This window comes from Anabrus simplex, chromosome 1 (genome assembly GCF_040414725.1).
Source record: "Anabrus simplex isolate iqAnaSimp1 chromosome 1, ASM4041472v1, whole genome shotgun sequence".
Classification (NCBI taxonomy): domain Eukaryota; kingdom Metazoa; phylum Arthropoda; class Insecta; order Orthoptera; family Tettigoniidae; genus Anabrus; species Anabrus simplex.
In genome coordinates, this window is record NC_090265.1 from 386,502,134 (window position 1) to 386,517,651 (window position 15,518).

The 15,518-nt window shown below is 39.0% G+C and overlaps 1 protein-coding gene across 6 annotated transcripts in view; it reads left to right on the forward strand.

The window, feature by feature from the left end:
- Positions 1–15,518, forward strand: part of metro (membrane palmitoylated protein 7-like protein metro) — a 225,935-nt gene that overhangs the window by 14,213 nt on the left and 196,204 nt on the right. The window lies entirely within an intron of this gene.

Genomic DNA, 15,518 nt, shown 5'->3' on the forward strand with positions numbered 1-15,518 from the left:
TTATTACAGTTTTATATTTTGTTAGTTATGCAGCTGCTTACAGTTTAAATGAATTGTTTCATCCGTACAACTGGTAAAACAGGCTAGGTGAAAGCAATACCAGTTCTTCCTTCATTATGATTGGCGCGCGCATACGTCATTAGCAAAGCTGTCTAAGGTTCGAAGATTTGTCACTCATATTGACTAGTGGTGGGGATGGAGTGGTTCGGTTCGGAGCAAGTATTGTGACTTCATTACTCGGCTAAACAGAGTAAAGAGCATACTACTTTATAGCGGTAAATTTAAACTTTATATTGACCTTCTAAGCTACAGTTTACATTCATAAAGAAGATTATCAATTATTATCAGTGGTACAATGCTCTGGACTATCTATTATTGGTTATTTGCACAATTTTTATAATGTAACATAAATTTAACACATAACATAACAAATAATGTAATTACAAATCTGTGCTTAATATGAGGCATATCAAGTAGACATAAATAAAGAAATAAACATACAAATGAATGAATAAATACAATAAATATCAACGCATATGGATAAACGTACCGTGTACCATAATGTGATAATTGACGAAACACTTGTGCCAATATAATACATACAATTGCGAGTAAGCCCATTAAGACTATGCAGATTACTTAGTGGCATGCTTTTGTCTTCCTTTGTGCTCTTTTTTTTTTTTTTTTTTTTTTTTTTTTTGCTAGGGGCTTTACGTCGCACCGACACAGATAGGTCTTATGGCGACGATGGGATAGGAAAGGCCTAGGAGTTGGAAGGAAGCGGCCGTGGCCTTAATTAAGGTACAGCCCCAGCATTTGCCTGGTGTGAAAATGGGAAACCACGGAAAACCATTTTCAGGGCTGCCGATAGTGGGATTCGAACCTACTATCTCCCGTTTTATTCTTTTACTGTGGGCTTCCCTTTCTGTCTTCAGACAAAGTTGTTCCAGTCTTCTTTTTGTCTTTCCTATCAGTCAACTTGCCATTTGTGGATTTTGGATCTGAGGATTACCCAGTTGAGGACATTTGCTGGTGTAATTCTGGTGTAATGTTTCAGATCAGTTTTGATTTTGCCAATCGATTTGTGTCTGCTTTGGCTTTACTCCTGTTTTCATAGAATTCAACTATTCATTTTGTGTCTCTGGGTGCATACTTTTAATGAGTCAATAGAATGTTAACCTGTGTTTTCTAATGTCACTGTGAATATTTGTGTATTGTTTGATTTCCTGTGTGCGTCTGAGTTGGTATTGTCCATCGGCAAGTTTTGGGCCTAGAATTTTTCTTATGATTTTGCGTTCCTTTTTCTCATTGTTTTCGAAGTCTGCTTTCCTGTTCAAAATTTGCATTTCTGATCCATAAAGACGTTCTGGTTTAATGACTGTTTTGTAATGTCTTAGTTTTATGTTCTTCGATTTACATTTTTTTGTAGATATTTTGGGTTAGTTGGTTGTGCAGTTCCCATCTTTTGGCATCTAATTTCATCGGCTTTTGTTTCAAGTACATTTTCTTGAATTGTTTCACATTCTGCTGGTACACTCAAAGTTGGCAGTAAGGAAATGTCTGTGAGCGTAATTGAAAGCTAAGTGAAAGTTGGCGAAAGTGGGAAATTGGCGTGGTAAGTGTGAGTTACGATTCATTTCTATGGTATATGTACTTGACATGGTGTATTTTCTGTGTAAACAGGCCAAAATTTTAATATTTGCTACCGAGAACATGTCAGTGCAAAAGGATACAATAGATTCTCGGCCATGAGTGAACACATGGAAGATTTCAATCACTCCTATACTTCCATTGAAAACAATATGAACACATTGAGGATCTTACAGTAGGGCAAATTACTCAATATCTGGGAAGAAATCCACATTCACTTGGACCAAAGATTTAATGCAGCCTTCATCCTCATTGAAATTTCTGAGAAAGGCAATGATGAAATCAAAATTTTTTTAATAATAAATTCAATTTATTGCCACCACCATATTGTATGCCAGTCTCACATACACATTCCACTCCTCACTCTGTTTGTTTACATTCCCCCTCCCCTCCCGCGCTCCCCTCTGCCGACAACATTACTCAAACTCACACAAGGATGAACGTAGCTGCCTCTGTGGATCAGTGGTAGAGTGTCGGCCTCCGGATCCCAAGATAGCGGGTTCAAACTCGGCTGTGGTGGTCGGATTTTTGAAGGGTGGAAAAAGTCCATTCAACACTCCATGTCGTACGATGTCGGCATGTAAAAGATCTCTGGTGACACATTGGTGTTTACCCGACAAAATTAATTAAATCTCAGCCACAGATGCCCAAGAGAGTTTCGGTTTACTCGGTCTGCCATCTAGCGGGCCCAGAGTAAAATGGAACGTCGAAATTGACGAGCAGATAGCCAGATGGCGTCAGATTGAAATGTCTGCACACAGTACTATTATTATTATTATTATTATTATTATTATTATTAAGGATGAACGTGTTGCCGACTTAATGTCAACTTGCCAGCGCACAGGCATGATATGACGTAAACACAGAGCTGTTGTAATGAGTTTCATGTCTGTTTTTGTATATTTTTTTCTGCATGGTTCTTCTAACTTTTGCTTTCCTAGTTTTAATATTCATCTTAATAATTTTTCAATTTCCTTCTAGATTTCATGTCGCACAACATGACCCAACAACAGTTGATTCGAATTGAATAGTCTGGCTGGCATTGAATAATATGATCTACATTTGTAAATCCGTAATAATTTAAAAGTTTTTGTGTTAAAGGGAACAACAGGTTTACTGAATCAGCTGACATTGTTTTTACATGAAACAGATTTTAAGGAGAGAAGAAACTTTTAATTTAGTCATTGTTGTTTTACATAGAACTAGAGTAAAATGAAAAATGTTAAAGGTCCACCTTTTCAATACAATGAATGTTTATTGATGTGAGTATATATCACATAACGTTTAAAGAAGATTGGTACTAGTTTTGACGCTCATTTCGCGTCATCATCAGCCAACAAATCAATTGAGCAAAATACAACTTGTCAAATAGCAGTATATAACACATGATAGCATCTACAAGACAAATGTTAAACTATGACTACTTAAAATATAAAACACATAACAGCAAATATAAGGACTAATGTTAAAAGTTAAATTGTAACAAGTTAAAACAATGAAAGCAAACCAGAGAAGGTGGTAACACAATTGTTAAGATATGATACACGAGAAATTAGTCCAGCTTGAGCGTCAAAACTAGTACCAATCTTCTTCAGACGTTATGTGGTATATACTCACATCAATAAACATTAATTGTATTGAAAAGGTGGACCTTTAACATTTTTCATTTTACTGTAATCCCAGTTCAATATGGATCAAAATGAAGTTTCTAACTTCCAATTACATAGAACTGTTCCAACTTCATCACATTACAGCTACCTTAGCGATTTCTTCCTCAGATGATAATTCAGCACACACTTTTTAATTTATGAATACAATAATAATAATAATAATAATAATAATAATAATCGTATGGCCTCAGCTACCGTGTGCAGACATTTCAATTTGACGCCATCTGGCTGTCTGCTTGTCAATTTTGACATTCCGTTTTACTCTAGGCCCACTAGATGGCAGACCGAGTAAACCGGAACTCTCTTGGGCGTCTATGGCTGAGATTTAATTAAATTTGACGGGTGAACACCAAATGTGTCGCCAGAGATCTTTTATATGCCGACATCGTACGACATGGAGTGTCGAATGGACTTTTTTCCGCCCTTCAAAAATCAGACTACCTCTGCCGGGTTTGAACCCGCTATCTTGGGATCTGGAGGCCAACACTCTACCACTGATCCACCATATATCATACTAGCAAAATACCCGTGCTTCGCTATGGTATTATACTGTAATTTGTAATTGAATGCTTAACATTTTATATAAATAATCTGCCAAAATTCACGATCTGATGGCAAAGTTCCTCCCATTTTTCAAATCCTTGAGGAGATCTGGCGTGGTGTCTTCTTGGGTGCCTTGGCAGTCATTATCCGTCCAGGACCCGTTTCCAGCGCGGTCCGCACATTTTGACGACGGTCCAGAACATTATTATTATTATTATTATTATTATTATTATTATTAGGATGGATGATATTAGTTGAATTTAGGTTATTATTACTATTATTCTTATTGTTCTGGACCCCACAGCAAGATGCAAGACCGCTACTTGGCGATAAATTACTTCTGCTGCCATTTTTCATTGCTGACAATGTGACCAGCACCATTGTTGCATGTAGGCAAAAGCGCAGGATTTCCAGCAATACGAATCATATACTGTACTTCTGTGCATTATTGACCTTATTATAGAGGTGAACAATTGCACGGTCAATATCATTCCTATTGCTTATTTCAATTGTGTTTACATTTTTATTGATATGCCGGGAGAATCTACTGTAATCTAACTGTAAATTCTTCAAAGCAAAAGAAGGCTCTTGAAAACGAACCCAGGAAAGATTAAAAATGATCGGTTTATGATCAGAATCAAGTACATTATGAACAGTAAAATCAAATAGTCTCAACTCCTTTTTCACCCGCCGCCGCTGAGTTGATTCCCCCCCCCCCACAAAAAAGAAGGTGTATTTCTTTATGTTTTAAAGAGATTCCAAATACCAATGTTCACGTCTGTTACCTTCTGATTTGAGATATAAGTAACCCGATAAAAAAAAAATAATAAAAAAATCACTTCCTTTCACACTTCCCCCCTTAAGTGAATTTTCCAGGAAAAAAACTTGTATCTTTATTAGTAAAGGATCTTCTAAATACCAATTATCACGACTGTCCTCATAAAATTCAACTCCGTTTCACCCCTGCCCCCCAAGATGATTTTCCCCTCAAAATGCATTTTCTTTGTTTTTAAAGGAGATCTAAGTAGCAATTTTCACGTCTGTAACATCTTTTGTTTTTGAGATTATAGTATCTTCATACAAATAACTCGAGTAATTTTTCAATCCCCCCCCCCCCTTTCCCTTTTTAGTGGATTTCCGTAAACAAAAAGTAGGTATTTCTTTATTATTAAAGGAGATTCCAAATACCAAATTTCATGTCTGTAACATCTTCAGTTTCTGAGATATCACTATAGTAATAAAAGGAATTCAACCCCATTTTCGATCATTTTTACCCCTCACCCCCTAAGTGTTTTTTCTGAAAACAATAAATACATGTTTCTTTATTATTAATGGAAACAAAAAATACTACTTTTCACTTCTGTAACATTTTAATTTTTTAAGATATAGTACTGTAGACATGCCCATTTTAAAATTTCACCCGCTTTTTAGTTCCCCTTAAGTGGAGTTTCCAAAATCAAATCACCTGGGTTTCTTTACTTTTACAGGAGGTTCCAAATACGAATTTTTAAGTCTGTAACATTTTACGTTTCTAAAAATTCACCCCATTTGTCACTCCTGTTTAACCCCCATTAATTGGATTTTCAAAAAAAATTCTTACATCTGTGAACTTTTAAAGTTTTGAGATATTGGAACCTTTCCCACCGTCCCCCATGACTCATGGGACCATGTGACAACAAACCAACCCTTTCGGGTCACGAACACATGGGACCATGCTCCACGGAAGTCGATAGTCAAGGGATCTTTTTGGTCTGTGCCGATTTCTCCTCATTGGGATTGTATACTTCATCCACTCACATGAAGAGTTATCGACCATTCGACTCAGCTAGATCAGAGCTACTCTCCCGTTCCTGAGGTCTGAACACGGACTCCTCAGGGCCGAAGAACGTTCGCGGCAAATAGAGGCTATCAAACATAAACTACCTTAAAGGCCTACAATGAACGGAAGAGGATTTTTGGATGCTCGTTTTTCGGCAAAGAAAAAGCACAAATAAGTTTTCCAAATTTACTAAGGCGCTCGTTGAAATATACACATACACTATGACATCCTTGGAAAAATTAATATAAATTGACAAGTTGAATACAAATATTTAGCAACGGTAAAATCCGTGCTACCATCCATCAGTTAAACTTCATCCACATTCCATAAGAATATTTATGTGGATGACCACAGTTCCTAAGGATACTTCAAATGCAAGAATACTTCCATCCGAACTAACAAGCTGATGGATACCTGATTTGACATACACAGAAAAATATACATCCCCGAGGGATGACCAATCTCGTTGACATACTACGTTCATACCATCGGTTTTGTCTGTCTATCTCCCGTTGGATATCAAAAACTGTTGAGTGTTACACAAATAAAATATAACACAGATTACCTATTTACAGTTACAATTCGAACCATTTTCCTCCAAATATCAGTATTCCCTGGGACCGAATCCCATATCATGAAGTTAAACATTTACTTACACTAATTCAACTACCCCGGAGTGGTCATTTTATCTTATATCTACCGCCACCAAATATCTATACGTAAATAAAAGTATACTGGAGGAATAAACATATGTTTACGTAAACCATGGAAAAGTCAATAATATTGCGCGTCTCCACCAATTGGAAGACAAATGAAATAAAAATCACACGAACACAGGCTCGACAACGAACCCGTCACTTCCAACAACTACCAGTGAAAATTCACGAAGTCTAAATTCGCGCAGAACAGTACATAACACAAAACAAGATCACACTCTGAAAAGGAAACACATATTATACACCAACACAAAGTATAAATGGCTGTATTTCATCTCGCAGCACCCGCTACTTGAGCGAGCTATCGGTCCCTTTTGTGCTCTATTGAGGTTCGAACCTGAGACTCTGGTCGTCTCCATCAAGGGTCCTGTAATCAAGCCCTAATTAGTCTAATCATGTAGAGGACAGTCATAAATTCCTACATTGCCTTTAGATCATGGCTGGTGGATCGTGTGTGGTAATTACGTAAATATTCCGTCTTTATTCTCACAGAAGACTGCACCGTCTTAAAAAGAAACACTTCTCGGCCAAGCGACTACCCTCATCTGCCCTCTCACAAGGACCTTCCCATTCTGGGGCCATAAATCACTCATTGTGAACGTTCCCTTCGCACAGCGGCGAGAGAGCATTTACCGCACTCAATATCGGCAACCGAGTCAACAAAATCATACAATGGAGCTAATGCAGGGTACACCTGCTCGAACCAGCTCATATTATCATTATGTCCAAGAATCATTTCTCAAATTAAGCCGCTATCTTATACCAAAAATCTCGTCAACTCTTCAGGAGTCTGGGGTTCAACCATACATTTCTTCCGTCGTACGTTTTTTTTACCACAGTTACGTCAGCCTTTAACCCAAAGAACAATGTCCCCTAATCTCTCCCCCTTGAGGCGAGATTGTGTACCTGTCATATACTACCCTATTGCTCGAGATATATCGGTATATAAAATCACCGATCAAATTACTTTCAGAAAATAATAATAATAATAATAATAATAATAATAATAATAATAATCCACTAACCTGTTGCTTAAAATGTATCGGTATAAAACACTGGTCAAGTTACATTAAGAAAATAATAATAATAATAATAATAATAATAATAATAATAATATTCAAACATGATCAAACTCAAAAAAAAAAAAATCTCTACTTTATTAGCCTAGCTAATGTGTAGGGTGGGCCAGGTTTGAACCTCCGCACATATTTTCTCGAACGTCTTCAGTTACAGCCAAACTTATACACTAGCATGCAAAAACAATCTACTGTCTCTACTTTTATGAATTTAGTGCTGTCACTATCCCACATTAACTTCTGTATAGGCACATGTTAATGATACTGACACCTACTAATCCCTGCTCGTATTATGCAGTCACGCAGATGAAATTTACGGCATTAACCTGTTCAATTTTCTATTTATTTTCCCCCTTAAATCCTTCTCAGCACTCATAACAAAAAAACATATAGTATAGCATGCGCATGCATCCTCTAAAAGGGGTCCCAAATTCTATACATCCTTCCTGGTTCACTTCCTTCCCATTTCTACTTACAAAAACAAATTAAACAAGGGTCATCCGACCACTCCAGGTAATTAACCTATCAATTACCTCATCATTAACCCTATCTTTACAGTAACTCTATTTACAAGGGGAAATACTAACATTGGAAGAAAATAACTCAATACTCAACAGTTTATGATGTTTTTCTGGCCCCCGCCCGAAGTTTTCAGGGGCCTGCCATCGGTGCTCACTCCATGTCGCTGGCTCGTGCAGTCCTTGGTTCTAGGAGTGTGACGACCTTGCTGGAGTAATCCATCTTACTGGTAAACAAACCACTGCAATTATATTTACACAATCTTGCACACTTGTTGATCACTCGACACCATCCAACTTCCCCTCTATCGTTCTAGAGCGATGCTAGTTACGTGATGCTAAATTATTATGGATATCTCAGCTAGTCTATTTCGTTAAATCAGGCGAACTGTAAATTCATGGTTTCCTCTTTCCCAAGTCTATCGCCTCCTACGTCCGTGACTTATATCAACCGTCCTTTTCTTACTTTCTTGTCTCGATTAAATCTGATCCTGTACTTATCATTCCCCTTTACTTGGTGTTATAATCTGTTCCGGAAATCCTGCTCTCAATGTTACATGGATTTAAACTGATAGTATTTCTTCACACGATCTGATCTTCTTTGAACCAAAGTTTACCAAATCCCAAAGTTAGACTGCTCGAAAAATGAGCCCCTTTACTGCTATAGCCATCAACCTCGCGATGAGCGTTCTCCGTCTAGAGTTCGTTTCCCCACGACGTACTCACCCTTTCGCAGTCACTACCTACGACATACTGACAAATATTCAGAGTTTACTTCGCGATCGGATGTCGCACAAATACCTGTGTCATATAGTTACATTTTCTACTATCACTGCACACTGGAAAGCACCTTTAAAACTTCACTCCCGTTTTATTGAGTCAGTTATTCAGACAAAGAAGAGGCAGACCTTGCTCGCGGACCGCACGTAGTTCCACCTTCTGAAGCTCGTTTCTGACTAATCCCTCCTCGAGAAACTGCAACCACTTATAGCCAAACCGGGAATAGGGATGGCTAGCGTGTCCTTCCCCCACTCTGATTCTGGCCTTTCCTGGATAAACCAGCCTGTCGAAATTAGCAATACGCTAGACTGTGTGACTTATTTATGCACAAGTACGCTATGATATGCGGAGTTGAATATGTTCGGCGGATCTGCCGTAATTAATTAATAACATCGGAGGGGAGGTGGTGAATCCCCAAAGGCATCTGGCTTCAGCCATCGCGTCCGTACGCTATGGGTATTATGTAAGTTGTTTACCAACGCCTTTTGCTTGGAGAGTATTTTCTACCAGAACTCTTGACTTTATAATTCCACCAAAATTCAGCACACTACTCTAATGGGTGCATTTTTGTTAATCAAGCCTTATTTATGCCGAAAATGCATTAAATTTAGCCCGATCGCTTCGGCATCGCTGTACGCTGGCATATGTTTTCCAATATGGAGTCGCTAAATAGTGTTCTTCTCCTGCTTCTTCTATGACGTGTGCCTGGTTCGGGGATTCCTTAAGCCACCCAGTGGGCGGGTGAAGGCGCCTCTCTGGCGGGCTTCGTATTGCACAACCTGACGATACCCCCAGCATCCACACAAAGAAAGCTTGCTGCTAGCTTCCTTACCAAGCCTATCACTTGAAATGAATACTAATTGTGCCGGTACGGTCACAATATAGATACACTGATTTTAAAAATTCACCCCCCCCCCCCTTTCAACCCCTTAGCGACGGAATATTAAAAAGTCCTTCCTTAGTGAGCACCTACATTGTAATATAAATGTATCCTCAAAATTTAATTTATGTCTAGTAGTTTTGGCTCTGCGATGATGAATGGGTCAGTCAGTCAGGACATGTTCTTTTATATATATAGACTAGTGTGAATTTTAGCCATATTTTGTAATTATTATTATATTAGTTCTAGATTAATTCTAGACAGCTGAAGGTGGTGTAATGTCCTGTAATTTTAATGTATTTACAACTTTGATTTATAAATAAACTTATAAGTATTGATTAGGTGGATCAATATACTAATTTTTCAGTTCATCTAACTTGTTAGATGAGAAGGTATGAAGTGTAGATCCACTGTCTGAGAATTACAACTCCTTTGTTAATTTAGTGAAAACCTGCTCAAGGGCATCAATTTCTAGAGGATGCAGAAGGACACTACCTGCCAGGAATAACATGTAAAACTTCTGCCTTACTAGATGAATAGGTACTATAAACTCCATCAACAAAACCCTTTTGGAGGAGAAACTAGTTGTGCAGCAGAGAGCATTGTCTCTTCTATCTCCGAGGCAAGAGGGAGCAATGGTTGAAGTTGCTATCAGAATGCAGCATGCACAGGATTAGGCAGAAAGCTTGGAGGCTACCCAATCAAACACACAAGCCAGTATCAGAGCAGATTAAATTGCAAATCAGCTGCTAGTAAGTGGTAAACCAACCAACTCTTTTAAGATAAGAAAGAAGCCATTGATACGCCAACTTGAACTGGAGAGTAACAATCTTTCCCAATCTTTTACTCTTCTTGAACTTGAAAAGGCTTTGAATAAATTAAAAAATGGCAAGGCAGCTGGTCTCAATGACATAAGAGTTGAACAAATTAAGAACTTTGGTCCTACCACGAAGCTTTGGGTCTTGCAGTTAATGAACAACTGTGTCCAGTCACTCAAGATACTGAAAGTGTGTAGGAAAGCTAAGGTCGTTGCCATCCTTAAGCCTGGTGAAAACAAGAATGACCCGATGAGTTATATACCCATTTCATTACTGTGTCATCTCTATAAGCTGCTCGAAAGACTCATCCTTCAAAGAATGATGGACAAAATCAAACTTTATCTCATTTCTCAACAAGCAGGTTTCAGGGAACTAAGAGTTGCACATCACAGATCCTCAAATTATGTCAATAAATCAAAGATGTTTTAAAAGGTGGAAGATAATAGGCAGCCTATGACACGGGAAAATTCTAAGTTCCCATGGAGGGAATTAGATCTTTTTCACCAATAGAGCATGTCAAAAACAGATCAGATGTAAGGCTTTTCAGGCGTTTGCTCTATTAACCAGCATTTTGTCTTAAGTCTGACACTAGACTCATCAGAGTGGGATGTGTCGGACCCTACCCACTGACGCTGGGGTGTATGCAGGTGAACTTATCAGAAGCCCATTATAAGAGGTACAGTTTGATAACAGCATACGGGAGATAAATCTCCACAATGGAATTTTTTTTTGCTAGGGGCTTTACGTCGCACCGACACAGATAGGTCTTATGGCGACGATGGTATAGGAAAGGCTTAGGAGTTGGAAGGAAGCGGCCGTGGCCTTAATTAAGGTACAGCCCCAGCATTTGCCTGGTGTGAAAATGGGAAACCACACAATGGAATTATTGCCCGCCTACCTCTTATAATGGGCTTCTGATAAGTTCACCTGCATACACCCCAGCATCAGTGGGTAGGGTCTGACACATCCCACTCTGATGAGTCTAGTGTCAGACCTAAGACGAAACGCTGGTTAATAGAGCAAATGCCTGAAAAGCCTTACATCTGATCTGTTTCAGCCTATGACACTGTCAAACATAATCTCCTTGTGGTAAAACTATGAAATCACACATGACTCAGCTTACCTGTATGATCAGAAACCCCCTACAAAACAGAAGGTTCTTTGTGGAATTTTAGCGAAAGAGAAGCAGGTGGAGAATGCAGAAAAATGGATTACCTCAATGTAGTGTACTTACGCCAGCTCTTTGTAACATCTATACAAATGATCAACCATTACCCAAAGGAACTCGGAGTTTCATCTATAACAACCTTGCTCTCATTGCTCTAGCGTTAGTCTTCCAGAGTAAAGGTCTTATGCACTGTGAGAATGTACTGACAAGTGATCTGACGAAATTGAATGACTACTTCCATAAATGGAGACTTCAACCTAACCCAAATAAAACTGAGGTTACTGCATTCCATCTAAATAATAAGGAAGCCCATAGGAAGCTACATGTGACTTTCGACGGAACCGAAGTACCGCATAACTACAATCCCGAATATCTAGGAATCACTCTGGATCGGTCCTTGACATTCAAACAACAGTGCATCACGTTATCTAAGAAACTTGGCTCCAGAGTGAATCTACTCCGCAAGATTGCCGGAAGTAGCTGCGGTGCGGACGCCAATACCCTACGCACTGCTGCACTCGCTCTTGTGTATTCTGCTGGTGAATACTGTGCTCCTGTATGGCAAAACAGCATTCACACAACAAAGATTGATGTCCAGCTTAATGAAGCCATGAGAGTGATCACTGGTACTGTCAGATCTACTCCCATTCAGTGGTTACCTGTCTTAGCTAATATTGCCCTGCCAGATCTAAGGAGGAAAGCAGCTAGGGTAAACTTGCTCAAGAAGATCTCTTCTCATAAGAACTCTCCCTTGTACGATGCCCTACAACACCCACCAACAACTCGTCTGAAATCACGCAAACCACCCTGGACTGATTTTAAAAGTATCAGTTCTTTCGACATGACCTTTGAGTGGCGACAGCGTTGGCATGAACTTCCACCAAACAACGCTCACTTGGTTCAAGATCCAACAAAGAAGGTTGAAGGATTCCAACTGCCGCGTCAAACCTGGTCGTAGCTGAACCGAATTAGGACGGGTCAAGGGAGGTGTTGCTACATGTTGAAGAAATGGGGTTTCCGTTCGTCTGCTAACTGCGACTGTGGAGCGGACGAGCAGACAATGGAACACATCGTTAAGGAGTGCCTACTTCGAGCATTTAACGGTGATCTGATGCTTCTACATCAAGTGACTCCGAGTGTTCTGGACTGGTTGTCAAATTTGGACATTTCCATTTGATATACTTTTTTTTTTGTGTACTTGTAAAGCCATACGATATATATTGCTCTGCCTGACAGTTTTGAAGAGATTGAAATGATTTTAACTAGCATTTGAAAGATCTTACTGCATACTACAGGAATAATCAATTGAAGCCAAATCATGCAAAAACTCAAACTTGTGTTTTCCATTTGAAGAGTAAACAGGCCGCTAGATACAAGAACATGGCATAGGGAGGGATAGTTGGCATATTGTGAGGCCCCAAAATATCTTCCGGTTACTTAAGACTGCACACTGTCTTATAGAAAACATTGTCTGAACACCAAAAGCCAGGTTGCCAGGAATAATGTGGTACGGAAGCTGACTGGCACAACCTGGGGAGCACATCCAGACACAGTAAGAACCTCAGCACTAGCATTATGTTACTCAGCAGCAGAGTACGTTTGCCCAGTATGGTACAGATCTTGCTATACCAAAGAGGTAGATGTGGCAGTCAAGGAAACGTCTCTCATCATCACAGACTGTCTTAAGACCTACACCGCAAGAAAAATGGTACTATCTTCCCGGCATCACACCTCCTGATATTCGATGTGAGGTAGCAGCCCGTAAGGAGGAGACCATATCATTAAAATTCCAAACTCATCCACTGTATCCAACCAGCACCACCACAGTTAAGTTCACGCAGAAGTTTCTTGAAGATCACACAGAAACTTGAAGGAACTCAGCAGCACGCAAGACTAGGGTTGAGCATCTTGGACGATGTAAAACACCTTGTGAAGAATTACCAGCTAGACAAATGGAGTACTGGACAACTCGGAGATCTCTAAATAGCCTGCGCTCAGGTGTTACTAGGCGCAAGACCAATCTGCACAAGTGGGATATTCGGTGGATTCTGGTTTGAGTGGCTGTGGTAAAGTGCAGACTACGGTCCATCTGCTAGATTGTCATCTTTGTCCGGCCACATGTACCGAGAAAGAGCTGCTTGAGGCGACAAGGAATGCACTTGACGTTGCTAATTTCTGGTGCACTACAGTATGAACCTTTGGTGTACAATTTATTTTTATTTTCTACAGACATTTTTTTGTACATCTTTATATACATAACTCTGCTTCTGACACAGTATAAATAAATAAACAAACAGAGGTACCTCCACAATTGCACTGAGATCATAAATACTTTATGACTAAAACCTTATAATTCTTAAGAACCAAGTCCCTCTCTTTCTCTTTTCCTCTATTACCATGTTGTAGCCATAAAGACGCACACACAAAGTGCTGTCAATTGTGTACACTATTTACAAATTATTTACACATTATGTACACACAAACTAATAAACTGCCATTATGAACACTTTACTACTACGTTCTCAAACAAAACACTGTTACGAAGAATAAAAAGACTGCTCCATTAGCATGTCAAAAGAATCACAACATGAGTTCACGATTCTCACTAGCAGCTCGTTAACAACTCGACCTTACTCCCAAGACTGCCTCTTTATATGCGTTGCCTGGCCAGGCTTGTAGAATGACACAGCATGTTTTCTTGTAATTTCGAGAGTCTCCAACAGCCTATTTACAATGTAAGGAATTTTCTACACAATTCCAGTCGCACATCGTGTTGTTCTGGACTTACTACAGTGTATTGTACAATGTTGCATTGGATTATACATCATATATACAGGTAATAATAAATTTTATACTATTAATTACGAGTTCTTACATTAAATCTCATATTAATATACATAAAGCAGATGTTTCATGGCATAACCTCGCAAATAATATCGTGTTTTATACCAAACCAAGTTCGAACATAACTACGGTATGTAAACAATAATAATAATAATAATAATAGATGTAGACAAAGTTATTAGAGAGGGGGAAAAGGATATCAAGGGTGTGAACATCGGAAATTTGGGAAGCAAGGTCAATGTGAAATGTTTAGCATTTGCTGATGATCTCGCAATCATTACTAAGACCAAGGATGAAACAAGGTATGCCATACAGAGACTACACAATATAGCATCAAAGGCAGGCCTCCAGATATCCTACGAGAAAACCAAGTACATGGAAAATCTACGTCAAAATAGCAAAAGAACTCCGCTAGAGATGGAAAACGGCACAATTTCACAGGTGCCCTCCTTCAAATACCTTGGAGAAATTATACTACCATCAGGATTAGACAGTAGTGCCAATGTAGAAAGAAACACCAAACTACATAAGGCATACAGACTGACGTGGAATTACTACAACAAAAGAGTCATATCGCGTAATGCAAAATTACGACACTACAAGACAGTTGTATTGCCCGAAGCTTTATATGCCTCAGAAACCATATGCTTAGGTGGTCACTCTAAAATTACAGAAATTGAAAAGCAGGAGGGAAAAATTCTCAGGAAAATTTATGGTCCTACGAGAGAAAATGGAATGTGGATTAAGAGGAAAACAGCGGACCTCTACTCCTTCACCGACAGGTTTACTGATGCCGTACGGAAAAGACGCCTTAATTTCTATGGCCATATCTACAGAATGAACAGCGACAGACTAACTAAAAGATTATTCAAAGTAATCAACTCAAAGGAGGTCAAAATAAAATGGCTAGAAGAAACTAAGGCGGACCTCCAAGAAATAAATATTACAGACGACATCATGGAAAATCGTGGAGCTTTTAGAACCAAAGTAGCCAATCATAAATTTAGGGGGAAACCAAAAAAGACAACTGGTAGGA